Here is a 10,672-nt window from a genome sequence, read left to right on the forward strand (position 1 = left end):
AAAAAAACAAAACAAACCACACAAAACCAAACTGTTCTAACACGGTTTGAAATACAGCAGTTATATGAACCCATAGAAAAGAGAACAGAAAACCAAGAGAATACATTATTAGAAATAAATAACCAAAAAACTGACCAGAGCCTAGAGATCTAATTTTTTCTCATTTTTTTTTTTAAATCACTGCAAGAATGGGCCTGATTCTACTCCCTGTGATAAGCATGAATGTTTTGCTCCTGAGTTCAGACAGAATATAAACCAAAACTCTCCCTCCACCCCCTCCATCTCCCTTCCAGTATTGCCCCAGATAGCCCCACTGCTGCTGCTAGGAGGATGCACTGTGTGTTGTAAAACGCCAAAAGCATACCAGCTTTTACACCAAACAGGGGTCTGCTGCCACATGCAAGCTTGAAATATGTAAAGTGCTATTCAAAATACACCAGCCATCATTTTACACAAATGAGATAACGGCCATGTGGGAAAGGGTCAGCCCCCAAACTCAATCCCTTTGAGGTCCAGGGTCACAAGCTGGAGTCCTGCAAATCCAGAGTTGCTCATTGAGTAGGACATCTCATCTGAGAAAACCTTTGCATCATCTGGTCCCTCTTTTATTCATTGCCTCATAAAAGCGAAGAGATGTGGGGGCTGGGGAAGAGCGAGCAGGACCAGCTGATTGAAAGATTTTTTTTTTTTCTTGTCAGCAACTGTTATGAGAAGGTTCACTGTGCTGTATCCATGCAGTTAAAATAAGGAGACTCTGAAAGCAATGCATCAAATCCCAGCAATAGAGCCACACAAGGGTTTCCTCTGCAGTGATCATACCAGGGGAAAAAAAACAAACTACAACTCCTCAAGTGACTTATGCAGATGCTTTTCTTGCTGGATATTATCATTAAATTTACCGTGCTTATGAGAGTAAAGTATATTCAATTAGTAGAAAAAAAAAATTAAAATATTTTCAATTTCCGATTGCTTCCAGTTGTAAATTTCATTTTTACTTCAGAGAGATTTGTGGCTTGCAGTCCCAAATATTTATGATTACAGGCAAGGAAGCATAAGAAAGGAGGAGAAATATCAAGCCTGTACATTTACAATCACCTTTGAGCTCATATATATCTATCTAATTCCTGCCCCACCTCCACTTTAATCACTTCTGATTTTTCTAGTTATGCTTTCATTTCAGTAGTAACTACCATTTATGGTCCTTAATTATTTTTGGATGCTTAATTATGATAATCCTCTCTACCTGTCCCATAAATATCCCCTAAAAACTTCTCTGTATTTATGGAAGCTCCACACAGGTGCCTACACCAACATGTCACCTCTGCCCACAGCAGGTCAGATGCTGTTCTGGCCACGGTTACTGCCTGTTCCCCAACGGCAAAACAGCAGAGGTGGAGTTGCAGAGCCTTTGCAATACATACGCATACCTGCACAGTGTAACAGAAACCCACAGTAACTCTGGGACTGGCTCAGTAATTCAACTTTTGTTAAACATAAAGGCAGCATAATTACAGAGCGGTTGATCATTCCTGTCAGCCTGTTTGCTTTCCTGATTTTAGCTCCAGAACACGGGAAGCTGTAGAGCAGTGACCATGTTGGAGGTGGAGGCCATGGACTGGCATAAAAGTATTGATAGGATGAACACCCCATTGAAATCTATGATGTCCCTGTGTACGTGATGGACAGTCACCCGAGACCTGTCAGGATGTGGCCTCACGTTTATTCAAATCACTGAGCAAACATGACATCTCTACACCACATGAATAAATCTTAATTGTATGCAAAAGAAAACACAAAAACTGCCCCATATTGTATTTGCTTAAGAGATTAGACTGAATTCAAATTATCTTTCTTCCTTTCCAGTTAACACTGTGGTATCTCAAGAAATAATTACACATACTTAATAGTACAATATATTAAAGTATGCCTTAAGGTATATTAACCGAAAAGCAATTCTGGCTCCTTGATTAAACACAGGTTTTAGATCATCCTCTTCAAGGAGCAACCCCCCGCAAATGCCAAGCTTCAAACAGCATGTGGAAGCCTAAGGCAGACCTCAACAGACAGAGGCAAAACGTATTCAAGGGGACCTGAGCAACAGCTGCCTGTGCACAGCTGTATGCACACACTAAGAAGCAGGAGAGGGAACAGCTCCAAATCTGGCCATAAAGAAGGAGAGGGGCAGAAAGGAAAGGTGGCACTTCAGTTTTTACTGACCCTCTACTTTACAAGCCTTAACATTTGTGGGGAGAATAACAGGCTAGGCTGTGCATCTCCTGTGCATCCAGTGCAGTCTGGGAGACGACTTCCTTCTGCTGGAAGGCAAGTGACTGCTAATAATTCTTTATTCAACAACGTAAGAACAAGATTTTTAAAAGCGGGACTATGTCAGATAGGAGACTGTGCTAGAAAATGAAAATGACTTAACAGAATCTCTAATGGTCATCATACCATACAACCACCACCCAAACTGAAAAGCACAGAGATATTTTTAAAAACTAGTACTAATGCTTCTATAAAGTCCATGCTAGTTTTCAAAGTGGTAAACTCACGATAGATTGCTGCAGAAAATAGTGTTCTCAATAGGAAAACCTTTCTTATTCATATAACATTCAAATCTTCAGAGTAACATGGAATTGGTTTAGGACTGATTTTTTTTTTTTTTTTTCGTATTGCATTAAAATAAATTACATCATATTCCAGTCACACTGCCTGATAATTTGTATATATAGTTACACATTTATTAAATATATTTAACTTCTGTAATCACTTTCAAGTAGCATGATTGCTCTGTTTTCTGAGATGTAACGTTTTCCTTAAGACAACTTCAAACTGTTCTTAAATTAAAAAGATAGTTTACCTTTCTGAAAAGAAAGGACATCTGATAAGAAAAACCAAACTCCCACTCTCCTAACAACTCTTCTTTATATTCTAAAATAAAAAACAGAAATACAAACTACTTTTAGGAATAGACAGGCAGTATTTCAGTGTTAAACAAACACATTTTAGAGTGGCAGGGGTGTTGGCAGTGCCTTGATTTGGTAGATGTAGATATCCCTGGAAGATCTAGATTTCATGTTTTCTGAAAACTTAGCCAGATGGGATGAGGTACTATTCTTCTCTAGATGACCTCTGTTTTCAGAGTAAAAACGCTTGCTTCCAAGAGCATCAAAGCAGTATCACAACGTAAAGCAGGACATGTCACAAAACAAATCTTCCTTTGTTTTACACTGACATCGATTTTGATTTTTATATGGTGGAAAAACAGAAAACTGAGGCTTCACACTAACAAACATCAAACCATTTCCATGACAAAATAATATTCCTGTTGAAACCCACAAATTATGACACATTTAATTTTATTCTGCTTTTGCCCCTGCTAAGCATTAATTTTCTCATTTAGTTGTCATTTGAATGTAACTTCTACAACTGAGCTCATCAGAAATGAATTTTTAACTAGCAAAATAATGTTATTTTGGTAGTACTAAGGTAGTACTAGTGGTAGTCATATAAAAAGTCAGAAAATTACCCATTAATGGAAGAAGCATCAATATACTGAATACACATTAAACCAAAGTATAAAAAGCCATAAAGCAGATCTTCCCATCTTCTGACCATTGCTTCACAAATCAGGATGATGGATGCAACAGAAGAAACAGCTTATCAAGGAAAAGGAATTAAAACAAAGAAGAATCCACAAATGTCAGAAAGAACAAAACCTATGAAGACAACACAACAAGGAAAACCAAGTACTACATAGGATATTAAAGAGAAAAAATGATCCACATGAGAATGGCAACTGTTACTATGAGCTTCTTACAGCTACCTCTGCCTTTGGATATTTTTAAAAAATTTATTAACCTGACAGCAGGAAGCTTTATACAGATTGCCCCCTGACAGGGTGCCAGCTTGGTATGAGCACTTGCTATCTCTTTGTTTAGCATAAGGAAATCAAGAGAGGTGTTAAGTGGTGCCATGTGCACATTTGGGCAAATCTAACTTTGCCTTCGTCTGCCTCACCTGCACATTTCCATGGAGAGCTTGCTTAATCATGTGAAGTCCAACAGACACATCCAATTCTCCTTCCTTCTCTTTCCTAAGTTTGCTTCCTTTTTAATGTGCAAGTGTCTGATCTATTATTAATCTCAAAACAAACCGCCAAGGATCTCAATCAAAGAAAGTAACAGTTCTTTCACAAATTACCTGTTTACTGTCTAGTAGCCGGCAAGTCCCCTTTGAAACAGCAGCCATTTATGTTGCTTTTAAACAAGTTTGTTGTTATTTTTATAACTTCAAAGATGGAAGAAGATTAACTAATTAAAAATGAACTATTTGTCATTCAGTCATACCAATTACATACTAGGATTTAATTTTTTTCCTTCCCTCTCTAATGTTAGCTATTCCGTATATAAATACAGAAAATCAGACCTCAAGCCTATTTGAAGAAACACATAACATACACATCTCAAAAAAATGTAGCAAAGAATTAGAAATTTAGGAGAACAAACAGAATTGTCTTTAAAAAACACACACCTCCATACTCAAAACAGCTTCTGTTGTTTGTTTGCCTTTTTAAAATAGGCTGTCTTTGTCACAATTCAGGCACCACAATGAGAGACTTACTTATTTCCATACAAACAAGGGAATTTATAAGTGGGGCTGCAATATTTGTCCTTCATCAGCCCAATATTGCTTTCAACAAAGGTTAAAGGAGTGAGACTCCAGTCTCCTTAGAGTTGGAATATACATGCTCGCATCAGTGCCACCACTGCCCGCGAGCTACCTGCGATACCTAGGCACAGCAGGAACACTGAGCTAAGGATGGATTTTCTGTCTTACCATTGCATCGCGCTTTGTGTTTAAATAGTCATAACATCTTCTTAGGCTTTAATGGGTATTACCTCCCTGTTCACAAGTGCATCCCCCACTAACTTTGATAAGAACTCCACCAAGGCATCAGACCATAACGTTATTGTGAGTAGTTGAATAAACTCCCTAACTATTTGCAAACACCTATTTAAAAATGCTTATATCAAATATATCCTTCAGAAATCAATCGATCAGCCAGATCTTCAGATTGTTTGAAAACTTATTTGTTAATTGAGCAAGACACCACTACATTTTAGGAAATGGATTTACAAGCCTGTATAATGACCCTGTTCTGTAAACATGTCACCCTTTCATGTTCCTCATTGACAGTCTTTGTAATGAAATAGTGCTCCTAAGCCACAGATTACTCACTTTAAAAGTATCACACATTTAGGCACTAGCAGGATCCTTCCTGTGGCCCTTATGGATGGCATGGATAACCGATAGCGTCTCAGAACAAAGCATCTACAATGTGGAAATTACTGAATAAAATTATGTGAAAAAACAGGAAGCTTTATAAGCAGATTAAACATATTTCAAATGTTTGCTGCATCTAAAAGAAGACTGTAATTTTAATATTGAGACCATTTGGGCTATGAACTTCCCTATCAGAACTAAAAAATTCACTAGAGCTTTAAAACGCAGCAAGAGTGACACATGGCTTGCTTTCATTGAAATTACCAATGCTTATCAAAGTGTTCCTGATGGGCAGAGATCTTATAAGGCCTTTAAAATTTGAGGATATAACCAAAACACTGAGAATCATCCTTAAATACATTGATGAAAGGAAAGCTCTTAGTCTGAAGGCCTTTTTCCCCCCCACAGGCGAGATATGCTGTTAATGATGATAATGTGAGCTTCCTCACAGCAACCTGCCAATGACCTCTGCTCTGACCTGCAGAGACCACTGTCTCAAGAGGTAAAAGACAATTTAGTCCTTTATCCTTTGTAACCAAAATGACTCCAGTGCCATAAATTCTAATCAAGGCAACTCTGATTAAAAAAAAAAAAAAAACAAAACAAAAAACCCACACACAAGAAAAAAAAGATAACGTATGTTTCCTTAAAGAGCAACACAAGGGTTCTACTAGCAAAACACAATCAGCTGGGAACAACTTCGACCCTGTTCCGCTACAGCATATATGCGTATGCTAATACGGAAAGATCTGTGCAGTTCTGAAACATGGGTAACAATACGGGAAAGAAAAACAAAATCCCAAAGCCAATGCAGGGGTTTGGAAATAAACCCTTGTTTATGGAAATGTGTGCATATTCCTTTAACTCTCATATCCCCACGACGTATTTCAAGCATACACAGCATTATGAAAAAAGCAAAAAACTGGTAGTGAACCAAATGAAACCACAGTCTTCAGATCCAGCACAGGAAACCTAAGATTTAATTTCACTGGAACAAAACCTTGCCAGAAAAAAAAAAAAAAAAAAAAAAAAAAAAAAAAAAGGTTAGCAGTCATTTTTTTTGTCCTGCAATTATTAAATAGGAAACACTTGTGCTCCACAATTACAGCCTTCATCTTGCACTTACTATATACTTACAGCTTTATTTATTTCAATAAGTTTGATGCGTAGCACTACAGGCTCGAGCTCAAGAAGCAACTTTTTATAACGCAGTACATGCAAGAGCATTCCCAGCTTTTTTACCATCATCTAATCATGCCATAAACAACTTTCAATTAAGGATGAATTAAGGACTAGATCTAACTGCAGGAAAGCCAGCCTCCATCCACAGGGCTTTTTGGTGCTTGGAGTAGTCACTGCTTTCCTGGGATTTTTACCGTACTGAGAATTTTATGCATGCAATATCCCTGGTGTCTATATCAGTTGTGAATCTCAACAGCTATAATATTACACAGCTAAAAATGAAGGGGTTTTTTTTCCTAAGATTTTTTTCAGACCAATACATCATAACTTACTCTAAACTTGTTTGAAGGTATTGTATAAAATGGCAACTATGATTACATAATTTAGTATCTAATCCCAATGTGTTTACCCAAGTGAAGCTACTACTTAGCATTAACAAAAGCTTTCTCTCGTAGGAGACATGGCATTTGGCCTGGGTTACTATTTTGAAGCATATTGCAGAGGGAGGCAAGCTGATCTGAAAATGACACCAGGAATGTCAACAGCCAGGCTTAGTCTCTCTGTGTCTTAATTACATCATATGATTAAAATAGGAGATACTGCTTCACAAATATTTTAAAGAGTAAATAACACTCTACAACATGTTTTGCAAAGCAACTTCACCTTATACTGCTCAGCAAAACTGGGATTTCTGTAACTGAAACACTAGCTGTGCTAACTCCACACTTCAAAATTGTACTTCTGAGCTAATCTGTTTCAGGATATCAGTATTTTACACTTTAGAAAGTATTTTTCACCATTGTTTTTTACTCCCTTCTTGTTTGACAACATTTCCGTATCCCAAGTCTTTTGCACTCAGATTCCGAAAAGTGCAGTGGTACAAATGCATGAGGAGAGTATTACAGATGCAACCCCCCAGACTACAGTAGGACAGCCTTTTCTTTAGAAAACGAACAAAAAATCCAGCAAAAAAACCCCAGCCACCACCATCACCAAGAGAAAGCAAGCAAGCAAACAACAAGCAAGCACAACCCCTCTAATCACAGCTGCTCCTGTCATCACTCACAGGTAACAACTGCACGGCAGTGACAAAGTGCATCTTCCCAGACACCTGTGCACCAGTTTCAGGTGGGAGCTATTTCAGATCATCAGAAACTTATTCCAGTTTATGCTGGTATTTCCGAGACCCAAGGAGCTACAGTGTTCATCTGCTTTGTCACTGATAGCAAAGCACCCATAACAGAAACGAAAGTTTACTGTGTATCTTCGTAAGTAAAAACTAAGTACAATTAACTGCACTCCTGCCCTTTCCTCACCTGCAGCAGGGACTGTTGTTGAAGAGATGCCATTTTTATGATTAATTGTGCTATCTGCTACCAAAACAAAAAATAAATACCCACTGTTTCTACGGTATGCAGTTAAATACTGAAACAAGGAAGTTTGAAGTGGATTTTAGGAAAAGATACAGGTGAGTAATGCAGGTCCTTGCAGAAATAAACCCATCCATCAAAAGCAGCTAAGCAGAATGTGTCCGGTGAGAAAGAAGCAAGCTCCTTGCATCTAATCTTTCAGCCATGTTCATCTATATGAAAATAAGACTCATGAAATACTGCTAACATCAACAAGACTCAAATGCTGGCCATTCGTTCCAACTAAATCAGTACATGATTTTCACATTTTTTTTCAAAAACACGAAAGCAGCAGTGTAGAAAAACTTTGTTCTCTATGGACCTGTCTCCTCCCCTTGACTTTTTAAAATGCTCCTCCCTCTCCTGTTTAACAGATTTTGGGCAAATTTTAACACAGCATGTATCAAATGTTATATTGTAAAAAGAAATTTTTTATCTCTGATCACATCAAAGAAACTTGGAGGAGAAAACTGTCAATCTTTATGCCATCTCAGGTCAATAAATCAACAAATAATTTAAGTTCAGAGACTGCAAAGAAAGGCCCAAAGTATGCATTCCTAACATGCTATTCATAACATTAAACAAAGAGAAACAGCTATAAAATAATGGTCCAAATTTATGTATCAAAGCTTTAAACAAAACTACACTTGTTTTAAATGTTTACTGCAAACCTTTCTTACAGGATGCATCCGTGGCATAAAGGCTGATAATCTTTAAATTTGCTCAGTTTGTATCAAAATAGCCTCACTGTCCTTTATGTTCTCAAAGTTTCTAAAATTAACTGACAAGGGCTGCTGCTAGAAGATCTGTAGCATCGGTCATAACTGTAACAGAACCTCGATAAATGGTAAATAAGTTCATACTGAGGCAGTTGAACTATTTTACCTACTTTCGTTTACTTGGGAACATCTTTTTAGCAGTATAAGAACAAGGCTAGCAAACATCTGACATTCACCAACAGAAACAGCACAATATATTAATCTGTAGCTTTTTCATTAGTGCTTTTAGGGACATAAATTATATTTGCAGTTCAGAAAGAGACAAGATATTGTTGCACATCATTTCTATATCCCACACAGCAACTCTAATGAAAGTGTCTGTGTATATTTCACTATCACTGTAGAGCATCCAAATGACAATGGCTCAAAAAATATCCTGCTTTTTATTACAAGCCTGATCTAAAAACAAACAGACATTTCACTAGCCTCAAATTAAAAGTCTGATTTTTGTTTTGTATATACCTTGCTACACTTAATAGATGTACCCTAAACATTTAAGCAAATAAAATACATAAACACAGCTGAAGATATTTATACTGCTCTGGACAACTAACAGCCCTCTGAATTTTAGACATAACAATTTTTTCCTGGATGAAATGGACTAAAACAATTATTGTATGCTTTCTGAACATTCAAACTGCTAATGGAAATTATGCTTTCCATGGAAACAAAGATTACTAAAAGGGTGCTTAAAAATGGATGTGATATTCAGTCATGGTCATTCCTGTAACCCAGAAATTAAATTTTAGGATTTTAAAATTATGATTATTTTGCCATATCTGTAGTGAAGTTGTTTAGTAAAACATTTTGTGTTTTTTATCTGTATCTTTTAGTAAGGGGTAAAGAACACTTTAAGAGAAAACTGAATATATTCTTTTGTTAAAAAAAAAAAATCTTGCAGCTTTTACTGTAGCTGGAATACTGAAATCTAAACACTGCTACAGATTTCCTTACAGATTATGAAATCAAAACTTGAATATTAGAAAATGGGCTCTCACCCTTAAAGCGGCATTACCTTTAAACAAGATCTTTTTCCTTTCAACTTCCACCTATAGGATCATGTAAAATAAGGAAATGCTCCATTTCTATTAAGGTTTGTCTCAAAGTCACAAATGGAAATAATTAAAAGGAACTCCTGCAGGAGAGCACTCCCTCTAAACCCAAAATGTCACTATGTACCATACAGTGTTGCTCCAGCTCAGACATCTATCAACATCTATCACTCAGGCACGCACCTCAACAGCTCTACTCCCTTTTCTGATTAGAGATCAGAGTTGCTTGAGTTGGCTTACAGGGTGTCATCTGTTTGAATGACAGATGTCTGTGCTGGAGTGCCACTCTTGCCAATTTTGTTTTGATTGTGAAAGGTTACACTTATCTGGCACAATTTAGGCTATTAAAAATAAATAAAAAATCAAAAGGTAATTTATCTTTGCACAGGCTTTAGAAGAAATATTTAATTTCTAATTTAAATTCCAAAAACATTAGCTCCATGTGCAGTAGCCTTGGTAGCCTCAGTACAGAGTGTGTTATATGGGAATGTTTCTGCTCTTTTCAGCCAGCTTTATCTTTACCACATAAAATGGTAACTTTTCAGTTCAATCCAGCCTTAGAAAAAACTGGTAGCATGAGAGACACATCAGCAGCTAACACAATAAATGTGTAACAAACTACTCCAAGAAAATGATCCCCCCCTCTCTATTTTTTTTTTTTTTACACCAGGGACCACGGATCAAAGGAAAACGTAAAATGCCTTCAACTTGCACAAAATAAGTTCATTGCTGACAAAAGTTTTCAGGACTGATGCTGTCATTCTGGAAACCAGTTGCAATGGGAGCAGAGGGCTGTACGCCTGCATGCTCCAAGCTACTCCTTCGTACTTACAAGAAAATTGAGTGAACAAAAAAAAAAAAAAAGAAAGAAAAAAAAAAAAGGAAAAAAGAAGGGGGGGGGGTGGGGAGATTGCTCTTCCGGACAACATGGTAGCAGTGAAATGAAATACCTAGACAGACTTAC

General features: G+C 37.1%; 1 protein-coding gene across 3 annotated transcripts in view; it reads right to left on the bottom strand.

Moving 5' to 3' along the window:
• The window catches only part of POU6F2 (POU class 6 homeobox 2), a 319,374-nt gene that overhangs the window by 245,755 nt on the left and 62,947 nt on the right, over positions 1 to 10,672 (bottom strand). The window lies entirely within an intron of this gene.

The sequence above is a fragment of the Falco punctatus genome, assembly GCF_963210335.1.
Source record: "Falco punctatus genome assembly, chromosome: 4".
In the NCBI taxonomy this organism is placed as follows: Eukaryota; Metazoa; Chordata; class Aves; order Falconiformes; family Falconidae; genus Falco; species Falco punctatus.